General features: G+C 40.5%; 1 pseudogene; it reads right to left on the bottom strand.

Annotated features, from left to right (window-relative positions):
• Positions 1-1,195: 1,195 nt before the first annotated feature.
• LOC101607145 lies at positions 1,196-20,589 on the bottom strand (annotated as a pseudogene).
• Positions 20,590-25,607: the final 5,018 nt, after the last annotated feature.

Below are 25,607 nucleotides of genomic sequence, written 5' to 3'. Positions count from 1 at the left end.
GGGTCTCTGGAGGATAGAAGCATGACTTAACATACATTAGATTCTGTCAAATGCAAATCTTACTATTTTAATTTTCTGCAGAGTACAAACAAATGAAAACTCATAAATATGAACAAGAAAAGTATAAGCACAGGACACTGGGATCTGGATTCCTCATGAGGCAGCTTCACTGTGTACATAAGGTATGTTACATAAAGGAAGACACCCTGTTTAGGACTGTGGAAAACCAGGGCCTCAGATAATCATCACAGACAGAGTTCATTAGAGATTGTGTCACTGACCACTGCATACTCTAGACCAGAGACCTAGGAGCATACATCCTGGGATGAGGCTGCTGGAGGGAGAAGAGTACTATTCTCTTGGAAATACACTCAGCCATTGAAAATATATTATACATCCATCATCACCTCCCCTCTTTCAGGAAACAAACCATCCTTCTTACCCAGAGCTCTCCTCTAAAATTTTTCATAACTTTGAGTTCCTATCTCTTAGGCATTTGACCACCCCAATGTACTTTGCAGCTTGGAAATGATTTTAAATCTAAGTATCCAAATAAAAGTAATGGGCAAATTCTAGGGAAAATGACATAAGAAGTTTATTTGAATGCTGAGTAGAATAGAAATTCATACTATTGTTACCTTTTTATCTAAAATTGGAATCTCTGAGCTCTAGATAAAGCAATGCTTTCATTTCAAAACAGTGCATTCATGGGTGCTCAGAAAACTCACCAAAACCAGTGTCTCAGTGAAACCAAATTTTTTAGTATAGTCACTACTTCTAGGGCTTCTCAGACCAGCTTCTGCATGCCCCAAAATAGAGCTTCAAAGCCTGGGGAGATGTTTACGGCCCTAAGAGCTCAAAAGCAAAACATTAAAAGTATTTCTACTGACTATATAGCAGGCCTTCTGAAAACTAGTTATTCTCATCCAGACAAACTAAACTCTGTAGTTAGAAGGCACACTCCCAACATACATAATGTGTAGTGCATGGGTATAAGGATAGAGAGGTGTACTTGTGCTCATGCCCCTAAGACATGTACTGCTTCTTTATAGGGATTTAATGTCATTATGCCTTGACTTGACATAATCTTTGATAAATCTTTGATATGGATCAGTTATTCACCTTTCTAATTGATTTTTTTTGCCCACTGGAAAAGCTTTTATTAAGATCCCACCAGCTCATGACTGTGCTGACATTAAGCACCTTCATCCTTGGCAATCGGACCTTTCTCAAGTGGTCCCAAGAATGCTTTTTTCTCTTCTGGGTTCTGGAAATGGCCATGACTGAACTTACAAGCGTTATTAATAAACTTCAAGTCAGTCTTCTCCAGAGCCCGCTCATTGGTCTGCACCAACAAGGACTTGTGGAGGGTGAGCACCAGTTCCTTGGTTCCTACTACACAGCCTTTCAGGGTGACAAAGTCATTGTCACTTGACCATAATGGACAAAACCACCCAGTGGGTTGATGCTCTTGTCAGACAGGTCATAGTCAGTGGAGACATTGTTCTTGATCATCTTGCCATCCTTGATAAGATAGCCCTGACCAATGTTGTAGATCTTTTTGTTGATATCAGTGTGGTGATGGTAGCCCTTCTGGCCAGCTTAAGCCACAGAGAAGGCCACATGAGCAGGATGTCATGCTATATATAATATAGGCAGCCCTGTGCAGCCCTCAGTGGGTCCTGTGGGGTTACTTCTTGTCACCAGAGGCTGGTGACACCTTTGTAGCCTTGCCCTCAGACACTCCAATGGCATCAATCATCTCATTCTGGCCAAACACTTGGTTTATGGGGATCTGCTGCTCCAGCCTCTCCCAGTCCCAGGCTAGCGTCTCGGTTTAAATTATAAACCTTATCTAGGTGCAGAAGAGGCCTTAACATTAATTATGATCTTTACTCAATTGGAGTTTCTAGATTTAAACAATAATATTGCATCTTATTAAGAACTTTACACTTTCCAAAGGGTTTTCTGAACAGTTTGGTTTACTTTTCACAGTAACTCTGTAAGGTAGGGGGAATCTCTATTTCAGACCTATTCTTCAAAACCTTGGTATCAAAGAAACACAGGACAGCCTAAGGAGTTTACATTTTAATGCAGAGAAAGAGATATAAATAATTAAATGAGGTTGTATTCAAGTAGCTATAATATTTCAGAGAAAACGCCTAAAGGCAAAGTGGTTAAGGGAGAAGTGGAGATGGAAAAAAAAAAATGTAGTGAGATTTAAAAGGGCAGCCAAAGACAGTCATGCAAAGATCTAGGAAAGGTGCATTACAAGAAAAGCCAGGATACATAAGGTCTAAAACAGGAGTGGGTAATCATTTAGAGGCCAGTGCAGAGGAAGGGAAAAGTGGTCTGTGTGAGGAAGAAAGGCAAAATGGGAATAGAGGATATAATTACATCAAAAAGGCAGAGGCTGGAAAGGTAAGTAAATCAGTGGTTAAAGGAACTTGCTTGCAAAACCTGATAGGCCTGGCTCAGTTTCCCAGTACCCATGTAAAGCCAGATGTACAACATGGTACACGTATCTAGAGTGTGTTTGCAGTGGCTGGAGACCCTGGTATGAGTCTGCCTCTCTCTGTGTCCTTGAAAATAAACAAATAAAAATATTTTTAAAATGTTGTAGTCAGGTTTGCATTGCTGGTAGAAATTACCCAACCAAGAGCAACTTGTGGGGGAAGAAAAGGTTTATTTTGGTTTATAAGCTTGAAGTGGGGAGCTCAATGATGGCAGGGGAAACAATGGCATGACCAGAGGGTGAACATCACCCCCTAGCCAACATCAGATGGACAGTAGCAACAGGAAAGTGTGCCAAACATTGATAAGGGGAAACTGGCTATAACACCCAAGAGCCCACCCCCAACAATACACTGCCTCCAGGAGGCATTAATTCCCAAATCTCCATCAGCTGGGAACCTAGCATTCAGAGCACCTAAATTTAAGGGGTACACCTGAATCAAACCACCACAAAACAGTAGCGATGGCAATGGGTTTAAAGGAATGACACAGATCAGAACAGGAGCTAGTAAATAAAACATAATCAACAGATGCTAGTTATCACTACTGTGTTTAGAGAAGTCATTCTGACAGCTTGTGGGCAATAGTGCAGGCAGAGATAACTGACAAGGGGGATGTTTCCATATGTAGGTGGCAATGACGGAGACTTTCACAGGAGGCAAAGCAGTGAAAGTAATGAGTTCCTGGAATTAGAATCTATTTTGCATGTTTTGCTAATGAGACTTACTTATAGAGGGCAAGTGCGGTGTGAGGGACAGTCAGATTTGACTCCCATGATATTAGTGATTTTCATGATAAAACAGACTTTTATAAAGCCTTGGCACATAAAAGAGTTGGGGCACTGTTGTAGTCAGCTCCACACTGCTGGAATAAACTTTCAAACCAAACACAATTTATGGGAGGAAGGGATTTATTTGCAGGGGAAGTTCTATTGATGGCAGAAGAAGCTGGCTCTCTTTCACAGATCCAAACACAGAGAGACCACCACCAAACACCAGCACCACAGGCAAGAGCAAAACTGGCAGAAAAACTCAGCAGGGAACTCAGGAAGAGCTCAAGCACTCTACATACCTTTAGGCTGGAATCAGATCTGCTCCCAAACACACCTTTGGCCTGGACTCTAGGATCCACCCCCCAGTGACACCTCTTCCAGCCAGCTAGCAGGATATCCAAGTTACAAGGTTTAATAAAACTCCCCAAGTCTATTGGGGAAACATAAATTTAAGCCACCACAGACACCAAAGGTTTGATGGCTTAAGGTGTTAAATTAGATACCCAAATGGTGTGAATCTGCAGGCCTAAAGCCCAGGAGAGAAGGCTGTCTGTAAGGTTTGTAAGCTGTGGCACTAGACAGTGAAGAAGAGAATGTTGATGGGTGAAACAAGACAGCCAAGGGGTACAAACAGAATTTGCAGGTTTGATTGGGGGAGGATGAGTCAGCAAGGAATGCTGGGAAGGAAGGGCAGGTGAGTCAAGAGGAAATCTAGACACATGTCCCAGAAGCCTAGGGAAGAAATCATCATGTCAAAATTAAGAACATATGTCAACCTCATCTGAAAAAAGAAAATGAAGACAGAGATATGGGCATTGAATTGACACTGTGTGACTTCAGTAATGAGGAAGCAGTAAGTCTCCATGAACCTGGAGAAATGGGGTGATTGATTTAATAGAATAAGGAACATTGAGGGCTAAGAGAAATGACTAATGGAAGCAGATTTGCAGTCAGCTTCCAGTTGCTGGCAGAAAATATCCAACCCAGATCAGCTTTGGGGAGGAAAGGGTTTATTTTGGCTTACAGAGTCAAGGAGAAGCTCATTGAGGGCAGGGAGAAATGATGGCATGAACAGAGGGTGGACATCTCCTCCTGGCCATCATAAGGTGAACACAGTAATAGGAGATTGTGCCAAACACTAGCAAGGCAAGTTGGCTATAGCACCCAGAAGCCTACCCCAATAGGACACTGCCTCCAGGAGGCTCCAATTACCAAATTGCCACCATCTTTGGACCTAATATTCAGAGCACATAAGCTTATGGGGGACACCTGAATCAAATCAATACAGATAATTAATGGTGTTAGGAAAATGTGCTGATACTTGAGATGATCAAACTGCAAGAAAATTAAATAAGAATTCCGGGAGAGAAAGTGGCTTGCCTGAGGGGAAAATAAAACTTAGCAAAGCCAATATTTGTGAGAACTTCTATGTTCTTCATGCATACATATTCAGATCTAGACAGGAGCAAAACTAGAGATGGCATGTTGTCATGAAATGCTGAGATGGTGGGTGGCCTATTTGATCCTATTGCAACTATGTAATGCAACTTGGATGCTAGTTTGAAAACATCCTTTTATCATAAGAAAGTAGCAGGAAGCATTTCAAAAGAAGAGATGGCTAAATAACCAGAGCTGTACATCCTATCATTGGCTATAATAAAGAGATTGAAAATCAGAAGCAATAAAAACTTGTGAACGCTGCAGTATACTAGAGAAAGTCTTCAAAGAGCAGCTGATGCACCCACAAAAATCTAGAAAATCACCCCCACTTATTCAAAGTAGGAAACACATTGTGTGCCTAAAGAAGTCCAGAGCAGAAATATCTTACAAAAATAAAAAAGGCAATGTGTTCAAACTTCTTTTTGTTTGAAATAAAGTTTAATTTTGGTCTAGTGTTATCATCTCTTAACAATCAACAGCAGCATAATTATAATCAAAGTATGCTTAAAATTTCACTTTTGGAAAAAGGAAATTATTTTGTCCTTAGTTCTTTAAAAGGATTTAATTTTTAAATTATCTCTTATTTTCAGCTTTATCCTTAAATTATATTCTCAAAACTTTCCAGCTAGAATACCTTTGAAAAGTCAAGTGTATCAATAGGTATAATTTTCTAATATATCTAGAGCAAAAAAAAAAAAATAGCAATAGCATAAATTTTAAGACTTCAGACTATGATACAAATTGTTTTATAGTTCTAAGAATTTGCTTGGAAACAATCTCTAAGAAAACCCTCAAAGATATCTAAACTTAACTATGATCCAAGAGAGTTTCCTTTAGAAGTTTTTCCTCTGAAGTGTTGGGGAGATAGTTTAGCTCAACTCATAAAGTACTTACCTCATAAAGATGAGGCCCTGTTATAACCTCAATAACCCAAGACTGGCTGGTCAGCTAGTCTAGCCAAGGTGATGAGCTCCAGGTTGAGCGAGAGTCCTTGTCTCATAAAATAAAGTGGACAGTAAGTTCTTGGCCAGGGAGGTCCCTGTTGCCTCAAAAAATAATATAGGCTATTGCCAAAGCCCTTAGTTTCCCACAAGTAACAGATGGAAGACCCTATTGCTGAAGACTTCACATGTGTGGGCCGCAAGGTCACTGCAAAATCAAGCTGGTGATAAGCTGAAAACCTTCTCCCTGTAGATCAGCCAACTGACAGCTAGAAACAGCTGCACTGCTTGCAGCCATATGGGAGACAGAAGTCATCAGTGGTGAAAACAGTGGACACTGGAAGCCTCAAGTTTGGCCAGACAGGCCAAATGACTGAATGAGTACAATAGTGGCATGTCTGCTCTGGGGAAAACCAACTGCTCTTTAATTGGACTGGAAGCCCACTCTATGGGAGGGAATACATGCCTGGTACTGAAAACCTAATCATAAGTCTATGGCAGAGGAGGTCATGTGCCTTAGGGGTACAAAGGCTGCTCTTGTCTGGCTAAATGCATATATTATTCTCACCAAACTGCCCTGAAAGCACTACACTTAATGTTCATATTCAGATATCAATGCTACTCTCACTTTTGGTTAGAGAACTTCTCTTTTCAGATGGCAATGACCAGTGGGATGACCCAAAAGGCAGCATAGTGCTGAGAAGTGACGAAGGAGTATTCAGCACTGAAACATCTCTATCATACCTTGCAAAACTCAGCATCCACTGTGGATGAGGTGGCAGAAAGAATGTAAGAACCAAAGGAAGGGTTCCACTCCTTACAATGCAACTGTCCAAACAGAAATTGGCTTTAATATCCATGACCTCACAGTGCCTAGCAATGCCTTCACAAGACCCTCATTAGTAGGAGAAAAAGATGCTGAGATCAAAATAAAAGCGAGTGTAGTGCATGGTAAAATGTGTGGATCAAGTTTCAGTTTCCTGCATGTGGTTATCCAGTTTGTCCACTACCATTTATTGAAGATGCTGTCTTTTTTCCAGCCTATATTGTTCAGGCCTTTGTCGAATATCAAGCAGCTATAGTTGCTTGACCCAAAGTCCGGGTCCTAAAGTCTATTTCATTGGTCTATATTCCTGTTTTTATGCCAGTACCATGTTGTTTTTATTACTATGGCTTTGTAGTATAACTTTAGATCAGGTGTGGTGATGCCACCAGAGGTGTGTCTTTTGCTGAGGATATGTTTGGACATGCGAGGCCTTCTGCCTTTCCATATGAAATTTGAGATCAATTTTTCTATATCTGTGAAGAACAATGTAGGGATTTTAATTGGAATTGCATTAAATCTATATGTTGCCTTTGGTAGGATTGTCATCTTCACAATGTTAATTCTGCCTATCCAGGAGCATGGGAGGTCTTTTCATTTTCTCAAGTCCTCCTCAATTTCTTTTTTGAGTGTTTTTATGTTTTCATTTTATAGATCTTTCACTTCCTTGGTTAACATTATTCCAAGGTTTTGTTGTTGTTGTTGTTGTTGTTGTTGTTGCTATTGAAAATGGGACTATGTCCCTTATTTTCTTTCTCTGTATCTTTGTCATTTGCATATAGAAATGCTACTGATTTTTGTGAATTGATTTTGTATCCTGCTACATTGCTATAGGAGTTATTCACCTTCAGAAGTTTTGGGATGGAGTCTCTCGGGTCTCTTACATATACAATCATGTCATCAGTGAATAGAGCTAACTTAACTTCTTCCTTTCCAAATTGTATCCCTTTTATTCCCTTCTCCTGTCTTATTGCTTGAGCTAAGACTTCCAGTACTATATTGAAAAGCAGAGGTAAGAGAAGACAACCCTGTCTTGTTCCTGATCTTAATGGGAATTCCTCCAGTCTCTCTCAATTAATTATTATTTGGGCCTTCGGAGCTTTGCATATGGCCTTTTTTATTTTAAGATATGAAACAACCAGGCCAATTCTCTCCAATGTTTTGATCATGAAGTGATGTTGTATCTTGTCAAAGGCCTTTTCTGCATCTATCAAAATGATCATGTGGTTTTTATGTTTAATCTTGTTTATGTGGCTTATTACATTGACAGATTTCTGTATGTTGGACCTGGGATGTGTTCCTGGGATGAATCCCACTTGGTCAAGGTGGATAATGCTTTTGTTGTGTTGTTGGATTCGGTTTGTGAGGATTTTGTTCAGGATCTTTGCATCTATGTTCATTAGGGAAATAGGCCAGTGGTTTTCTTTTCTTATGGCATCTCTGCCTGGTTTTGGAATGGAGAGAGAGAGATAGTATATGATGAAGCGAGGATTTGTGAAGGGGAAAGTGGAAGAGGAGAGGGAAATATCATGGTTTTTTTTTGTAGTGTCAATAAAAAAATTAAAATTTAAAAAAACATATAGTGGAGAGCAAATGAGAAAGACACCATCATCTACCTATGGCTTACATGCATGCACATGAGCACACACAAACACACACACACAGCAAGTACATATGCACATACACATGCATACCTGTGAAGATGTACACCCACCATACACAAAGACAAACAAAAGATCACATGATCTAAAATAGACCTCCCTAAATGTTTACAAGAACATTTTGACTCTAAGCTTGCTAAGGTTTTAATGTTTTAAAATTATATAATTACCTAATCTTATAAATAAGTCAGCATAGAATATACTACACCAGAAAGAATACTGTTAATGGAGAGTCTGGCTGTCTACCAAATGCCCTCTTTCCATTGTCTATATTTCCCAGTCTCTGCTACAACTGCATATGGCCAGGTAACTAGTTTCTCTCTACTGGGATGTGAGAGAAAGTAGTTTGTTCATTTCTGGCCTGGCCCAGGGCCATCTCCACGGAGTTATCTTAACACTCTTCATGGCACTCCATTCTAACTGACAAGAGGATCCCAAGCTGAAAATGGAATTTTAGCTTTTACCCCAAATCCTGGAATAATTACATAACATAGATCTTTCTTTGCTTACTTGGGAATTCTGTGTTATTCTGCATTGTAAGGAAAGAAAAATTAATTTTCTTTGAATTCGTGTCATGCATTGAGTGCATCTGTGACAGCACTTTGTTCCACACAAGTTGACAGAGGTAGCATCTGTTGAGTGCCTCCTCTCTTCTAGACAGAAGAGGGATATTCCCAGTCAATTTATTAGACATTATTCAATTCTAATGCAACAAGATTCATTAAACATTTCATATTTATCATCTCATTAAGCTTCATAGTAACTTTATGAGGTTGATACTCCTTTTTATTTTAGAGATAAAGAAACGATGGAATTGTTGGAGAAACTTTGAAATTGGCCCATGGTCACTAATACAAATAAGCACTGGAAGAAGAGCAAAATATAAGTTATCAAAATCAGCTAGGTTATGCTGTTCTTCCCATATGCCACATGTGCTGTGCATGGGACATCAAACGTAATTGCTACATTAACAACTGGTGTAAGGACGCAACTTTGAGTTAAAGATTCCAATTTGCGTGGATCATATGAATTCTGTAACTTTGTTTCAGTGTTACTGGAAACGGTCAAGTTTCTATCTAGGACAAGAAAAGACATTCACCCCCAGCCCCTGTGTTGTCTCCTGTGCACAGTAGCATAGTAGACCGCTGCCTGAGGATACAAATAGCTCAGCGGTATGGATTCTACCTAGAAGGGAAATAACACATAATAGGAGCCAACAGAAAACAAGTAAAAAGGGACATTTTCTTTCATTTGAAAATTTTCAATGACAAATTACTTTGAAAAAATAGTTAATCTAAAATAGTTTGGCATTTCCAAATTTAGCCTGCATTGTGTAAGGGGCTTTCATGAATAATAATTCCATGACCAAATATTGCATCTTTACTGATCTTCGCAGAATGATTTGAATATAAGTCCGCTGGTACCATGACCTTGGATAGGACTGTGATTGTGGTCTGTATTTGCATGTCCTTATATAACACTTTAGGATTCAAACCGTTAATGATAGTAATATTTTATTTTGTCCAACTTGATAAAATCAACACCCCATTGTGGATACATTCATACATGGACACACCTATGAGTAATTTCTTTAAATTACTCTTTAGTTACAAGTTAGATTAAAAGTTCTTTATTTTTAATTAGAGAAGCTGTTTACTTTGCTATAAAATAAATTTTATTGCCTTCATTGAAGTCCACAATATAACTAAGTTTCAAATATGTGTGCCTTTGAAACTCGACCTCTCTATACTTAAATTTATATTTGATTGGCTTGAGACTTTGGTTTTTATATTATCTACTTTTGGCTCAGGTTTGCCCTTTGAATATGATCTTTTGCTGTTTCTTCCCCTCTAAAAGAAATTCAACTATATAGTTTATTTTCTTTGAAAACAAAAAATTCCCTGTGTGATCATTGTAGAGTACAGTTCAACCTGCCATGACCTCTTCCTGAACTCTTATTTTTTTTGCAGCCTCACACAATCCACTGCTCAAATATAGTAACTCAGATCCACAAAGAAACAGGTGAGTCAAGGGTTTTAGTTTTGTTCTTTGGTGTCCAGCTGGGTGTCCCCAAATACAGCTTATCCCTTCTTACTATCCTGTGAGGTCATATACTTGTTCTCAGATTGTGACATTTTAGAATAATTATTAGACTCACATTCGATTTTTGTTTAATTGGGGGATGGTTTGTTGATTGGTTGATTGATTGGTAGTTGGCTTTGGGTTTTTTGTTTTGTTTTGTTTTGTTCTGTATACAGAACAAAAGAGATATAGGATCTTCTCTGGTTCAAGCTTCTTGGCTTGCTCTCTTACATAACTAATTTTATTTTACTACGATTAGTTAGTCTAGGCAAACTCCACCTTCTTGAGCAGGCTTAGTCTGCATTACTAGTGGGTCGGTTTAGTGCTCAGAGAAATATGTACCAAGACAAAATATAAAGTGATAAATTTATTGGGGTAATACCTATGAACGATAAAAGGAGTTACAGATAAACAAAGAAAATCTTCAGATAGCAAAGGACGCTTGACATTTATGCAAAGTGAAAGTAAAAGGAAGGATGGATGGTAGAAATGCTTCAAGCTGTCGAACGGCCAATGCAGTGAGATATTAGCATGAGGCTGGCACGTGGATCAATCAGTGTTAGGTATAAGAGCAGTTCCGTGTACTCACCCATCCTGCTCATTGACCACAAGCCCCTCAGATAGGAAGGAGTGTCTTCAAGTGGAAGCCTGCAGCAGATGCAGGAGAACTGCCATCCAAAAAACCCAGTAACAAATTCCCAAGATGGTCCCAGTGGGATTCTAGGGAGGATCCTAGTACAAGGGTATTAGGGGTTTAGGAAAGTCTTTGATCCCCAAACCCTAGATTTATGTCTAGTTTTAATGAAAGGATTGAATAAAACAAGACTGAGAAGGATAATTATTGAATTATCATATTTATTTGAGGAAGTACAGAACCAAGGGAAGGAAAATTAATTTAAAGAGAATTAGAGTAAAGCTGCAAACATGCGGACTTAAAAAGCCCACGTGGGAAGAACATGTTAGGAGGTCCTCCCATTGGCTGGCCCCAGACTGCCAAGCTGAGGAGAAACTCACCAGAAGGTGGATGTTCATGAGTAGTCAGGAAGCCCAGAGACCTTGCCCTCTTCTCCCCTCACAAACATATACATAACCTTATGGTAGTGGGCCCTACCTTCCAGCTGAGATCTCTAGCAAGTGCAGACCTCCCTGCCTTATTTACTTTCAGGGGCCAAGCTACCTGCCTAATAAAACTACCTGACTCTCTCTCACTACCGAGGGTTCACTGAAGAAAGAGCCCAGGAAACACCAGTAAAAGTGGAATGGTGAATCAGAGAAGGAAAAAAACAAGAAACTGTGCCTGTGTTAGTTCCTATTGCTGTCATGACAAATTACCCCAGACTTAGTGATTTTAAATAGCACACACTTATCTCGGGTTCTATACATCAGGATTGCAGACACAGTATGTCTGAGCTGGTCCTCTGTTGAAGGCCTCACAGAACTAAAACCAAGGTATTGGCAAGTCTGTACTTCTATCCAGAAACTCTGATGGGGAATTACTTTCCTAGGGTAAAAGCTTATTCAAGTCATTGGCAGAATCTAGTGCCATGTGGGACTGAGGTTCTATCTATAAGGTGGTTTTAAGGTGGGAGCAACTACAACCCCTGAGACCTTGCTCTGGTTCTTGAACATTAGTGCTTACATTTCAAAATAATCAATGATATGTCAGCATCTCCTGCACTAAATCTGTCAGGCGTTTATACTTCTTTCCCAGCTAAAGAAAGTTCTCTACTTTTAGGACACAAATAACCAGATCAGGCACACCTGGAGAATGTAGGATAACAACACTATCTTAGGATCTATAGTCTTAACAATTGCTTCAGAATCTCTTTTCTCATGTGATATCATTTCATGAGTCCAGGGATTAGAGTGGACACATCTTAGTGGTCATATTTCTGCCAGCCATAGTCATTATAAAGGTTTCCAGTTCAGAACCTTGAGTCTCAACTATGAAGACAAACTCTGAAGAAGTAGAGACTAAGCCCTGGGCTTTTCCTCCCTGAGAAGTTAAAGAAGCTGGGATATTTATCTTTGAGTTTCCATCAGTTGAGAGCTAGTCGACCTAGCACCTCTCGCACATCCAGCTGAAGGTTAGTCCTAGGAAGGACCCAGGGAGCGGGCAGTAGGATGCCTGCTGTGAGGAGACAGGTGGGAAATGACAAGAGTCGGACAATGTGTTGATATAAGTCCACTCAAAGTGGGGCCTACGTATCTCAGTTTTAATATATATGAGCTTAAGTAATTAAGTGTATAATATATATGTAAACATACGCACATATTCCTTGGCTAGTTGATCCCAAATTCTATTTTGAGAGGGAGTGAAGGGAAAAGTAGTAGTCTTTCTTAAGCTTCAATTCTAAATCTCAGTTTCTAAATCAGTCTTTTAACAGAGTGGTGAGGTTTGTGTGCAATTATTACTAAAAGTGGAACTTTGCTTTATATGCTGCTAGATTACATATCCTTAATATTTCCACTAAAACATAAGAAGGAAGAATGATTAACAAGGCAGGATCCGGGTACAATGTTATGAAAACTCTGTCCCTATTCTGTGCAATCATCTGACAATTGAGGAAAGGGCCACACCTACATGAAAGGACTGTTTCTGGAAGGCACATGTGCAAAGTAGTAACAACAAAGCACAAGCAAAGTTGTTTCACCCTCTTGTCTACAAACACAAGCACTCAGCCACAGACTCCAGTAAGATGCAGTGTGGATTAAAGTTTTTTGGTCAATCAGTTTCTGAATTGTAACAAATCCAGCTATATTTTCTGGTGAACATTCAGTCTATACAATATCATACCATGAAGCATAAACTTTTCTCTACAGAAAAGCAGATGAACACTTGCTCTCCACAGGCAAGGCACCCTGGAGAGATTAACATAGGATTCCATGAAAGTTTGACCTGGTAGATCAATGAGTTTATTGGGCTTCCTTCAAGAGCATGGGTGAGGAGTTACTTACAGGACTGTGGACAGCCCCAAAGTAGCTACAGCATCAAGAGTCTCACCCCAATATGTACACCCTCATAGTCATACAGATAGAGTCCCCCCAAGCTCCATGTTCCACCCCTGAGGGACCGAAGCCCTCATGCATCATTGCACAGAGCTGACGCAGGGGGCTCCGAAATCATAGATGAGGGCTTAATGATCCACCCCACCTCTTTATCCTATGAGGGAGGGGTCTCTCAAGAGTGGTCACAGCTGCTCTTGATGAAAATAGCAGTGGTTGTTTGTCTGGGGTTCATGACACATAACTTATGGTCTAATGCTGTGGTGGGTGTTAAATTATTCCTGGTACCAAACATTTTCTCAAAAATACCAGAACAAACCGGGAAAGACTGAAGAGCTACGAGAGTCAAGAGCTAAGGATTAGATTTAAGCCCTAGATTCCCTACCTATCTCATTGAAGATCTTGATCAACTTGTCTTAATAGGTGTGAGATGATTGAGAAGACTTAATGAAGTAATGCATACAATGAAAATTGCCACAATATCTGCTATATTCAGAATCCAGTTCATGAGTCACCATTTTTTTCTCAAGTAATGCTGGTGCAGAGACCTTCTAACAATTAAAATTTAAAAAAGCTTTTGTTTACTTATTATGTTCTTTGAACTTGGAATCTACTCAAACAAGAATTTTAAATGGTTGTCAGTTGGCCCCCATCTCTCATCACCTTCACCTTACCCTGCACTTGCTAGAGAGTTGGAGGCTGTAGGGCTGCACCCCGTGTGCCCACAGCCCTGAGTCCATGCCAGGCTAGAGGCACTGCTTTCCATACCACCGGGAAAGAAATGGACACTGACAGAGGTTCTTTCTTTTTTTTTTATTAGTTTTGTATTTAGCAAATACAGGCAGTTTGGTACCATTATTAGGCTCATCCATGTGAGGTATATGGGTCGTGCATTGTGGAGTTAGCCCACAGATATTGATACAATAAATGTCTCTGCATATCATGACCCAACATGTGGCTCTGACATTCTTTCCTCTTCCGCAAAAATCAACTCCTACCAAATCAGAGAGCCAGAGCTGCAGAGGCCCCCAACACCTCATCACTGACAGAAGGTTCTTTATGCACATGGAAGACATTCATAGTTCTCCCACTAAAATATGTTTCCATCGAGTAATAAATGTGGCCAAAGTCTCTTCACCAACTTTAGGAATTAAACCACATTTTTAAATTTTTTTGTGTATTTTTATTTATTTATTTAAGAGCAACAGACAGAGAAAGAGAGAAAATGGGCATGCCAGGGCCTCCAGCCACGTGCATGCGCCACCCTGTGCATCTGGCTAACGTGGGTCCTGGGGAATTGAGCCTCAAACCAGCGTCCTGAGGCTTCACAGGCAAGCGCTTAACCGCTGAGCCATCTCTCCAGTCCGTAAATCCTATTTTAATGTCATTTTTGCAAACTGACAAGGAAGGAATTGCCAATATAATGCCTTTAATAAGATTGGGATCACATTTTGATCTAACTGTGGCCCCACTCGGGTGTAAGCATAATTAACTAACAATGGGGTATGAGGCAGTTCCTGGATTTTTCAAGCAGTGCTTCCTTTCAACAACTTACCTCATTTATGAGACCTTCAAATTTCCTACATCCAGCTTCCACACTAAATTCTTTGGAAATTTAAATGGTAAGATGTGAATTAAAATGCCATTTCTAGTGTAACAAGACATCTTAGCTATGTTTTGTGTCAGCTACATTTGAGTGGAGAGCACTAGAGATAGCTCCCAACCGTATGTTTCTGAGAAATTGAAAACCTTGGCATTTAATTATCTTCTAAAGCATGCTCTGGTTTTGATAAGAACCGAATCAAGTACTAATTCTGGTAGCATATGGACATATCAGCAACTCCAAAGATCTGGTGAAGTAGAGAAGCACAGGGCCATTGTTTAGGCTATTGCCAATTCCCAATTTAGCAGAACAACTACATAAATAGGAAACATGTTTACTGAAATTTGACTTATAAAGGATTGAGCCAAGTCTTATAGGTAATTTTTATAAAATACAACAAAGTCCCTGTTTTCAGGAATTTTATGAATTGATGGAAAATTATTGAACTTGCTAAACACAGAGAAACATATCATAGTATATGATTTGGTGCCAGTGGGAGCCCCAGTGATCATTCTTGGTAAAATTCTCCAAGGCTATCAATGAAGAGAAAATCTTCTTTGGTGAGTCAACCTTGCCTTCTGTTTGGGACTTGTCAATGGCTTTTCCCTTAGCCTCAGTGACTAAATGGGGAAAGGATTAAATGAGATAGAACTTTAAGATGAAACTCAAGCAGAAGAAAATACCAAGTTCCTTCATAGTCTGTAGCAAATCTGAGATGAGATGAACATTAAGCCAGACTGAGAATATGGAAGAAGGGAACTGATCTGTTATTTGATCATCTAACTTATGTTTTCTGTCTCTTCCATTACTGACTTTTTTTTTTTTTTTTTTTTTAGTTTTTCAAGGTAGGGTTTCACCCTGGCCCAGGTTGACCTGGACTTCACTATGGAGTCTCAGGGTGGCCTCGAACTCACAGTGATCCTCCTACTTCTGCCTCCCAAGTGCTAGGACTAAAGGTGTGTGCCACCATACCCAGCTCAATGCTGACTTTTTAAAACTAGATCTCTTTAATCCTGATCAGATTTTGTTTTTCACTCAAAAGATCATTTAGACACTTCTAAGTCAAGATCTCAAAAAAAAAAAAAAAAAAAAAAAAAAAGGATGTTTCTTTTCCTGCCCAAAATTCAGGTCTCCAAAATTCTGGTTTCTTATCGGAGAGGCTGTGTTCTCCCCAAGTGACTGAAATACTGTACTAAGGATGGGTTTGAGCTATGTTCCTGGGTTGCTTCCATTAATATTTTTGATGTGTTACTGCTATTATTCTCTACTATGATAATAACCTCCACAATTGATTGGCCAAAGCCAAGTGCTGTTAAGCCCTCTATATTATTTTATCCTCACTACAGCCCTATGGAAATGCCAGGGCTTGGAGAGATTAAGTAACTAGCCAAAGGCAGGAAGCATGAGAGCTGAGATTTCTCTTTCATCTGATTCTATACCTAAGCATCATAGCCATTACAAAATACAATCCCAAAAACATATAACTAATTAGATTTAACACCCTCCATTCAAGGGACACAAACATAAAGTACATTGGACTGGGGACTACTTCTAGCACAGCATAAAGATAACACAATTATAATGTTGTCCAAACAGTAGTTTCTGCCTAAAGAACATGTTTTTTCTTATCCTGGATGGTGGAGAACCACCTTTGATTAAAGTGGGTAATGGTCTGTTGACAGGCTCAGACTGGTCAAATGAATGTACCTGAGCCAGATGAGACTCAGACATTGGGGGGAAAAAACAGACTTATTGCTTTCAGTTCTCTTGTAAGGAGATATAATTATTCTTAAGCTCAGCTTCTGACATCAAACTTTGGTTTCCAATGACTCTTGTCCGATCCCTCTGATTACAGGTTTGCTTCCCTGTCTCGCCCTCTCAATTGCATTTGGCTTGTTGCCATATAATCTGACTTTATCACCACCAGGATTTACAGCACCTCTCTAGACACTGTGAACAATGTGGAGCTTTCATTCTTATAAATGAAAGATATCATCAACACCTCTTGTGATGTTATCCAATTTTGTTCTCTTTTCATAAATACACAAATTATTCCATCAAGCAATCCAAATAACAGGTATTCTGACCCAGTTCACCAAATGCTAATTAAAAACTATGGGGTTGTGTCATATGATAGCTGCTATGGAAAGAAAAATCACCCAGGATTGTTGAAAAATGAGCCAGTTAAGAGTTGTACACATCACACTCTATCCACAGAACAGCATCTGTGATGAGGGAGAAGGTCACAGGTGCTCATGAACCCAGAAATCTGGCATTCACAGCAACTTGCAGGCTGTGTGCTTCTTGCTGTATGTGACAGGAGAAATTCACAGAGTAGCAGCTATGATTTGCCACACAGTGGATTCACCAACAGCTGGAAAGATAACACCTACAACTGGAAGTGGTCCTGAAATGAAACAGAGCCTGCACAGATGCTTCAATTTTATATTTTATGGACACATGTCTACATGCTAATCATCCTCTGTGCCAGCATTGTAATTGTCCCACAGGTTAACACTATCCATTGATAGAAACACAGACACTCCTAGAATAAACTCAGAGTGTCCTTACTTTCATTAAACCTTCCCAGACTGCTGTCACATGAAATCTCTTGAATGAAAGATAATGTCTTAATTTATATCACTAGAACTCAAAAATTTAAATATAAGCCCTCATAAGAATAATTAAAAAATTACAATGGCCCATTATATGATGTGACCATGTTAAATATTTTTGTATAATTGTTCAGTAATTCATACAATGATATGAGACTGGCACTAGAATTCTTCCCCTTGACAGTTGGAAACACAGAGCAGAGCCACCTAGAAGTAAAGGGCTACCTGAGTTCTCACTGCCTGAGTTGGGATACAAACCTGAGGTTACTCTACCTTAAAGCAACCAGGTCCACCTGGCATAAGTAAGCATGGAGGGGAAATGGTTGGCAAGAGAAAATGTCCTAAAGAAAAAGAGAAAAGTCACAAAGGAGCACTGGGATGGAGAGATGGCTTAGCAGTTAAGGTGCTTTCCTGCAAAGCCTAAAGAGCCAGGATTGCCCAGGATCCATGTAAGCCAGATGCACAAGGTGGGGCATACTTCTAAGAGTTCATTTGCAGTGACAGGAGGCCCTGGTGCGTCCATTCTCTCTATTTGCCTCTATGTCTATCTCTCTCTTTCTCTCTCTCTCTCTGAAATAAATAAATAAATAATATTTTAAGAGGGAGCACTGAGTGTGCATAGGAGAGTGAGAAGGAGCTTAATAGAACAATATTTATTCTAGAAATGAACAATAGTGAACCTTACTGATACCCTATTGCTTACAGCCTTCCTGCCACATTTCCTAATTCCAACACATAAACCTCCAATGAACTTTGAGGAGGCTTGAAATTTAACTTAATCTTCCACCTGGGAAATTTCAGGATGAGTCCACATGAGGCTTATATCAGGCAAAGACCCAATTCTCCCAGCATTTCCAGCAGGCACATGTAGGGCGCTAAATTGCAGGAAGTGATTATCTTTATCATTTATATCAAAAGAACTATCTTTAAAGCTTAGTCTAAGAGATAACAATTACTGAAACAGCTGCCAAGCAAGACCCTTTGCCAAGCACTTGCCCACAGAGCAGGTTTCCAGGACATGAGGACAATGGTTCTGAGAACTGTGGAGTTCCTCTATAGGCATCATTATACATACCCCATGGCCCCCGACCCATGCTCCAGGACCAAACAGAGTTTTATACAAAGCAAAACCTCGCAGAATACTCTAGAAACTGAATCAGGTAACCTGCATTCTTGTCTGTACCTTCAGCAAACTGGCATGTGACCTTTAGAAATTCATTCTTTCTGAAATCCCCTTAGCTGTATGAGAGAGAAGCCACATGGCCAAGGCATTTCCTTCTGTAAATGTGAAGACATTTTAGCTAACATGCAAGCATAAATCCACTATAAGACAATATGAGCAACACAAATGATAATAAGTAAATGATGCCCCATTTTGCCTCATCTTGAGATCTATTAGGAAAACTAAAGTAGCAAAACCATTACCAAGATATTTACATTTCAATCAGAATCTCCATATAGCCTTACGGTTTCTTTATTTTTAATTTTTTTGTTCATTTTAATTTATTTTTTTGAGAATGACAGAGACAGAAGGAGGCAGAGAGAGAGAGAGAGAATGAGAATGGGTGCACCAGGGCTTCCAGCCACTGCAAACAAACTCCAGACTCGTGCACCCCCTTGTGCATCTGGCTAACGTGGGTCCTGGAGAATTGAGCCTTGAACTGGGGTCCTTAGGCTTCACAGGCAAGCGCTTAACCATTAAGCCATCTCTCCAGCCCTAGCCTTACACTTTCTTTAAAAATATTAAAATATAGCTGGGTGTGGTGGCACATGCCTTTAATCCCAGCACTCGGGAGGCAGAGGTAGGAGGATTGCCATGAGTTCAAGGCCACCCTGAGACTCCATAGTGAATTCCAGGTCAGCCTGGGCTAGAGTGAAACCCTACCTCGAAAAACCGAAAAACAAACAAACAAACAAAATATTAAAATATAGGATAGATATGATGGTGCATGTTGGTAATTCCAGCTCTCTGAAGAAGGCTGATATAAGACTATCATGAATTTAAATCCAGACTGGGCAACATAACAAGATCCTGTCTCAAAGAGATCCTGTCCTGCCAGGAGTGGTGGCACACACCTTTAATCCCAGCAGTTTTCAAGAGGCAGAGGTAGGTGGATTGCCATGAGCTTGAAGCCACCCTGAGACTATGTAGTGAATTCCAGGTCAGCCTGGGCTAGAGGAGTGAGACCATACCTCAAAACAACAACAACAACAAAAAGATCCTGTCCTATACACACACACACAGAGTGCCATAGCTTGAAGATAACAAAATATGTGTACAAGTCCCTAAATTCAATCACCAGCACCAAAATATTAAAAATAAAGTACACCTCATCACTAACAAAAATAATAAAAACAGTGTAATGTATGCAATTATATCTATTTCACATTGTGATTGTCTGGTTTAGATGAAAATTTTATATATATATATATATATATATATATATATATATATATATATATATATGTATGTATATCTGCATATATATGTATATATAGCCTAGAACATACTGAATAGTCATTTATTTTTTCATTTTTTAATATTTTATTTATTTATTTATTAGAGAGAATGGGCACGCCAGGACATCCAGTCACTGCAAACAAACTCCAGATGTGTGTGCCATATGTATCTGGTATACGTGGGTCCTGGGGAATTGAACCTGGGTTCTTTGGCTTCGTTGGAAAGTGCCTTAACCATTAAGCCACCTCCCCATCCCAAAAGAGTTTTTTAAAGGTAACATCATATGCCAGTGGGCCAGATGGACATGAACACAAGTACTAGGCAGCTATAGAAGGGATCGACCAGGGAAACACCAACAGCAAGACAGCATCAACTTGAATACTCATTAATTATAGATTTGTTAAGTATAGGACATTTTCAGATTATTGTATTTTTAAATGTTATTTGATATTCATGAGAGTCTTTATACTTGCTTTGTAGGTAAAGAAAGAATAAAGTTGGGAAAATAAAGTACCTTACAAAGATTACAACAATAATTTGAACTCATTTATATATAATTGAAAACGTATCCATTTACCTACCCCATCCAATATTTTTCTTCTCTGGTCATTTTTTCTGTATTCAGTTGGCTCTTTCCCACATAATAGCATGGCCTCTGCTTTTTGGGTCATTTTTACATCAGAATCCCTAGGTGTCCATACCCAGGGGTCATTGTTAGTAAACAGAAGCTTTCAGGTTAAAATCTTTTCTGTTTCCACTGAGATGTATACTTAACATCATTGTTTCCATTCCAAGGACTTTAGCAGTCTTGCTCACTGCATTAGAGTAAGTTGACAAGGTTTGCTTCAGACCCTCAAGAGTAGTTGCAGAGATTTTTATAGCCATAGCTAACTCATCACCTCTATGATCACTCATGCTTCTCACTCCTTGAGCTGTGATTTTGTTAGGACTCACTGTTACGCTAGTCTTTGCTGGAACCCTGGCATCCATTCACATACCCCTCCTTTTTAAATGGGTTATTGCTTTTGGAATAATTCTGTCAACATCTCCACCCACTGTCATTATCAAAAGCAGCTCCATAAGTTTCCGTTGTCTCTGTGGCAATTAACACACAACACTTGTACAAAAGTTTATAGAATGCCTCTCCTACTGGGCAGACTCCTTCCCTGTCTCTTCATATGCATTTAAAATTACTTTTATGGCTCCAATCCGATAGCACCCACTTTCATCTTTGCCTGTCCCCCACAGAACAATGACTGCCTCTCCCTAGATGTCCCTTCTGACATGTTTTCTAGTTCTTGCTGTTCTAATAGGGTTCTGTCACGGCCTCTCTCCTTCAGTGCACACAGAGCTAGTGTTAAAATGTTCATTCCAGCTTTCACTACTTCAGGGTCAGAGAATGGCATGTCTTATTCTCCCTGTGCCAACCTCAATTCTGCCTTTTTGCCTAGATCTTGTCATCCCTCCCTGCCTACTCTCCTGGCTGTAAATATATCCTAGAATGTTGGCACATTTGTTAGAGTGTTTTAACCTGAGATTAATAAGTGGGTCTCAAGTACTCTGAAAACATTCTGAACCTGGATAATAGACATGTATATGTGCACTTCTCTAAGGAAAATTGAGATGTAGATATAAATAAAATAAGAGAATGCTGAACTTTGAAGAGATTTTTAAAGGAGCAGCAGTTTTCATGTTCCCAATGAAGTTACAGACACTCGGGATTCTGCAATAATAATAATGGGGTTACTTAGCTATTTCAAAGGCACAATTAAAATTATACCTGTACCTATAACAAGGCTATTCAATATAATGGGCAGGTCTAGTTACTTGATTTGTACTAGAATTAAACAAAATCAATACTAACAATAGAAGGGTTTGTTGGCCTACTGTTTACCAAATTGCAGATTATGTTTCATACTATATCATATATTTAATATTTGAATAGAAAATAGTTTACCCATGTTTTTTTGTATGAAAGAACTGAAGTTGTCAAAAAGAACTAGTAGTGTCCATGGTTGGCCAGATTTTTTTTAATTTTTTTAATTAATTAGTTTTGTATTCAGCAAATACAGTCAGTTTGGTACCATAATTGGGCTCATCCATGACTTACCCCTCCCCACTGGCCCCTCCTTGGTGAGGTATATGGGCCATGCTTTGTGGAGTTAGCCCACAGTTATGGGTAAGATAAATGTCTCTGCATATCATGACCCAACATGTGGCTCTGACATTCTTTCTACCCCCTCTTCCACAAAATTTCCCTGAGCCATGTTGGGTTCATTTTTGGTCAGCTTCAGTGATGAGGTGTTGGGGGCCTCTGAGGCTCTGGCTCTCTGATTTGGTAGGAGTTGATTTTTCTCTGTGTTGGACTCCTTCCCCCTTGTGCTGGTATCCGGTTCATCAGGAAAACAGCACCCTTGGTTGGACAGATTTTGATCTGAACATGTAGTTGAAGATCATGGAAGCAAGGAATCTTACTTTGCTCATGCTCTAATTGTCAGTTGCATATCTTCAGATAAATTAAAATAAGAAAATATAAGTATATAATGCTTGGTTTGGGGGGGGATTAACCATTGGTTCTTTTTTTTTCAATTTTTATTTATTTATTTGAGAGAGGTGGGGAGGGAGAGAGAATGGGTGCATCAGGGTCTCCAGCCACTGCAAACGAACTCCAGATGCATGTACAACTTTGTGCATCTGGCTTATGTGGGTCCTGGGTAATCGAACCGAGGTCCCTTGGGTTTGTAGGCAAGTGCCTTAACCGCTAAACCATCTCCCCAGCCCCTTTTTTTTTTCAAGGTAGTGTCTCACTCTAGCTCAGGCTGACCTGGAATTCACTATGTAGTCTCAGGGTGGCCTTGAACTCACAGCAATCCTCCTACTTCTGCCTCCTGCATGCTGGAATTAAAAGCATGTGCCACCACACCCGGCAACCATTGCTCTTAACTGTGATGACTTCCTCCCAGAGGACATTTACCAGGGCCCACGCACATTACAAGTGAGGATACCATTACACCCCACGGCAAACAGAATGGCCCCCATGATAATGATCTGGCCTAAACTGTCAGTAGTACCACTGTTGAGACACAGTGCTCTAGGTTAAAGGGAGAGGAGGAATAACAGAAAGGTTTCTTTGGGGCTGGAGAGGTGGCTTAGCAGTTGAGGCAATTGTCTTCAAAGTCTTAGGACCCTGCATTCGACAGCCGGCTAGCACATTTACAAGGCTGAGGGTCACTATATGACGAGTTTGAATGTATTGTAAGGAGGGATAAAATCTCCTAACTTCTCTTCTCCCCTCGTCGTCGTCCTCCTCCTCCTCCTCCTCCTCCTCCTCCTCCTTCTTCTTCTTCTTCTCTCTCTCTCTCTCTCTCTCTAATGAATAAATAAATACAGTTTAAAAAATTCTCTGCTAAAAAAAAAGGCCATCTATTCTGCCATTGCTCCAGGAACCTTTTAGTACTTTTGCTTTTTGTTTTTCTTTTCTCTTCTTTGCCTCTGAATGAAACACACTACCAGTCCTTACCAGGATTTCCTTTCATATAGATCTAAAAGAAGCCCTTCATTCAAACTTCAAACATATCTCAAACACTCTGGCTAGCCATTTGCTTTGCTGGTGTGTTCCTACACTCACACCCTTTTGATTACGCCCACACCAGGACTAGACTTGGCACTTGGCTGTAGGCTGTTGAGTTGGTGGAAAGTCAGCTCACTTGGTGGTTCTTTTATTTTACTCTGCATGAACAGAAATCATGGGTAGGCAAGAAGCTCATCTCTGGCTACTGCTGCTCCCTCTGTGTTTAATAGGAGTTTGTGGCAGTACTAAGCAAGTAGAAGTGGTGGCGAGAGTCACCCTCTCACATTAGCACCCCAGTGTAGGCCCCTGGTAATGGCCAGTGGTGCAGCATTCAGCCTGGGAGCTGAGACATCCCTGGAGAATTAAGAGCTCTCAAACTCCCCTGGTAACAGGTCCTGCCGGTTCTCATGGGCTGCTTACTGCTTTCTATCAGCTCCCCACTCTTGCCTCATCATCTCTCTCCATCTATCTCCCTTCTTCCTGCCTGGCTGCTCTAGAACTATCCAGCTGCTCCTTCAGTTGTCAGTCATCACCGACAGGATGCCCAAGGTACCTGCCTCTGCTGGAATAGCCTTCAGGAGCCAGAGCAGGACCTAGATGGTAATCAGCTAGAATCATTCAGGCACAGACATCTCCTTCTACTAGAGATGGGATCCCGGTGAGTGGATGAGACACCCTGGCAGGATCAGCAGGTGGTCAGCAACAACAGGCACCCTTAGGGCTTAGTGGATTTAGGCCATAGTCACAGAGGCTCACTGTTGACCGCTGCCAGTTGCAGACACTGCTCCAAAACCAAGACCCGGAACTCGTGGATGTGAACTGCGCTGCTCCAGCATCTGGTGTCAAGGATGGGAAGCAGGGTAGTATCAGCCTTGGAGGAACGTCAGTATCAGGCTTGCAGGTCCCAGACTGTGGCACCCCACAGGATCTTCCTCTGTAAAACCAGTAGGTGGTAGCCACAAGATGGGATCTCCAGCACCCTGTGGATCTTCAACTGTCAAGTCTTGAGCAGGGCACCGTACAATCAAGCCAGCAGCTCCAGGCCAGGATTAGGGCATAACACCCTACCCCCCAATCCTACCACTGCCTTGTCCTCTTTCTTCTTGTTTCCAGCTCAGCCTGTACCACCGAAAGTATAAGAGATCACTGGAGAAAAGTCTTTATTAGACCCCATGTGGCAATACCAGGGAGGAAGCACAAGACACTGTCTCCCAGCCAACATGCTGAGTAAGCCTATACAGCCCAAAGAGGGAAGTTTGTCCAATCACTGACACTTGTTTGGCCAATCACAGTTTTCAAATCTTTTGTTTATTTATGTGAGAAACACAGAGAGAGAAAAGGTTCACCAGGGCCTCCTGCCATTGCATATGAAATCCAGACACATGTGCCCCTTTGTGCACCTGGCTTACATGGGTACTGGGGAGTCAAACTCAGGCCAGCAGCTTTATAAGAAAGCACTTTAACCATTGAGCCATCCCTCCTACCCCAATTACAGCTCCCTTTCTGGCCAAGGTGGAAATGGCTCATTGAGGTTTGTGATTGCAAAATTCTAATGCACACTATTTCAAATAGTCCCATCCAGAAGTGCCTTCAGCTGCCATATTTTGTGTAGCTGTCTAAATCATGAAGTATTCCAGACAGTTGGTGTTGGCATAACAGTAGGCTGACTGAATCCTAGACTGAAAGTCCTTTTGCTAAAGGTAGCTTGGGTAGCAAGAGAGTATCCAACAACTACTAACTAGGGACTAAAATTGCCCAATACCCAACATCTTTGCTTATTTACAGGAAAATATAACACCAGTAGTGCTTACACAGTATAAACCTATGGAACTAATCATTGACACTGTGGTTTTAAGAGATAATATGAGTGTTTGAACAATCCTTGACACTTGCCCAGTGTCCAGGGACAGGTGGGTGTAACTGGTTCAGTCACATACAGGATTACAAAGTGCTTACGCTGTGGGCACTTCCTCTGTTTTTCTTGGAACTCTAACTGCTAAGAGGACCAGCCCAGGCACACCTTCTAGAGGATGAAAGGTCATGGAGATTATCTCAGAGCGTTGATGAGAACACCACAAACCTCCTAACAATTAGCCAGCCAGGCTGGGACAGCCCTAC

The sequence above is a fragment of the Jaculus jaculus genome, chromosome 2, assembly GCF_020740685.1.
Source record: "Jaculus jaculus isolate mJacJac1 chromosome 2, mJacJac1.mat.Y.cur, whole genome shotgun sequence".
NCBI classification, from domain to species: Eukaryota; Metazoa; Chordata; class Mammalia; order Rodentia; family Dipodidae; genus Jaculus; species Jaculus jaculus.
The sequence above is the reverse complement of the archived record's forward strand: the minus strand, read 5'-3'. Positions and strand labels throughout refer to the sequence as shown.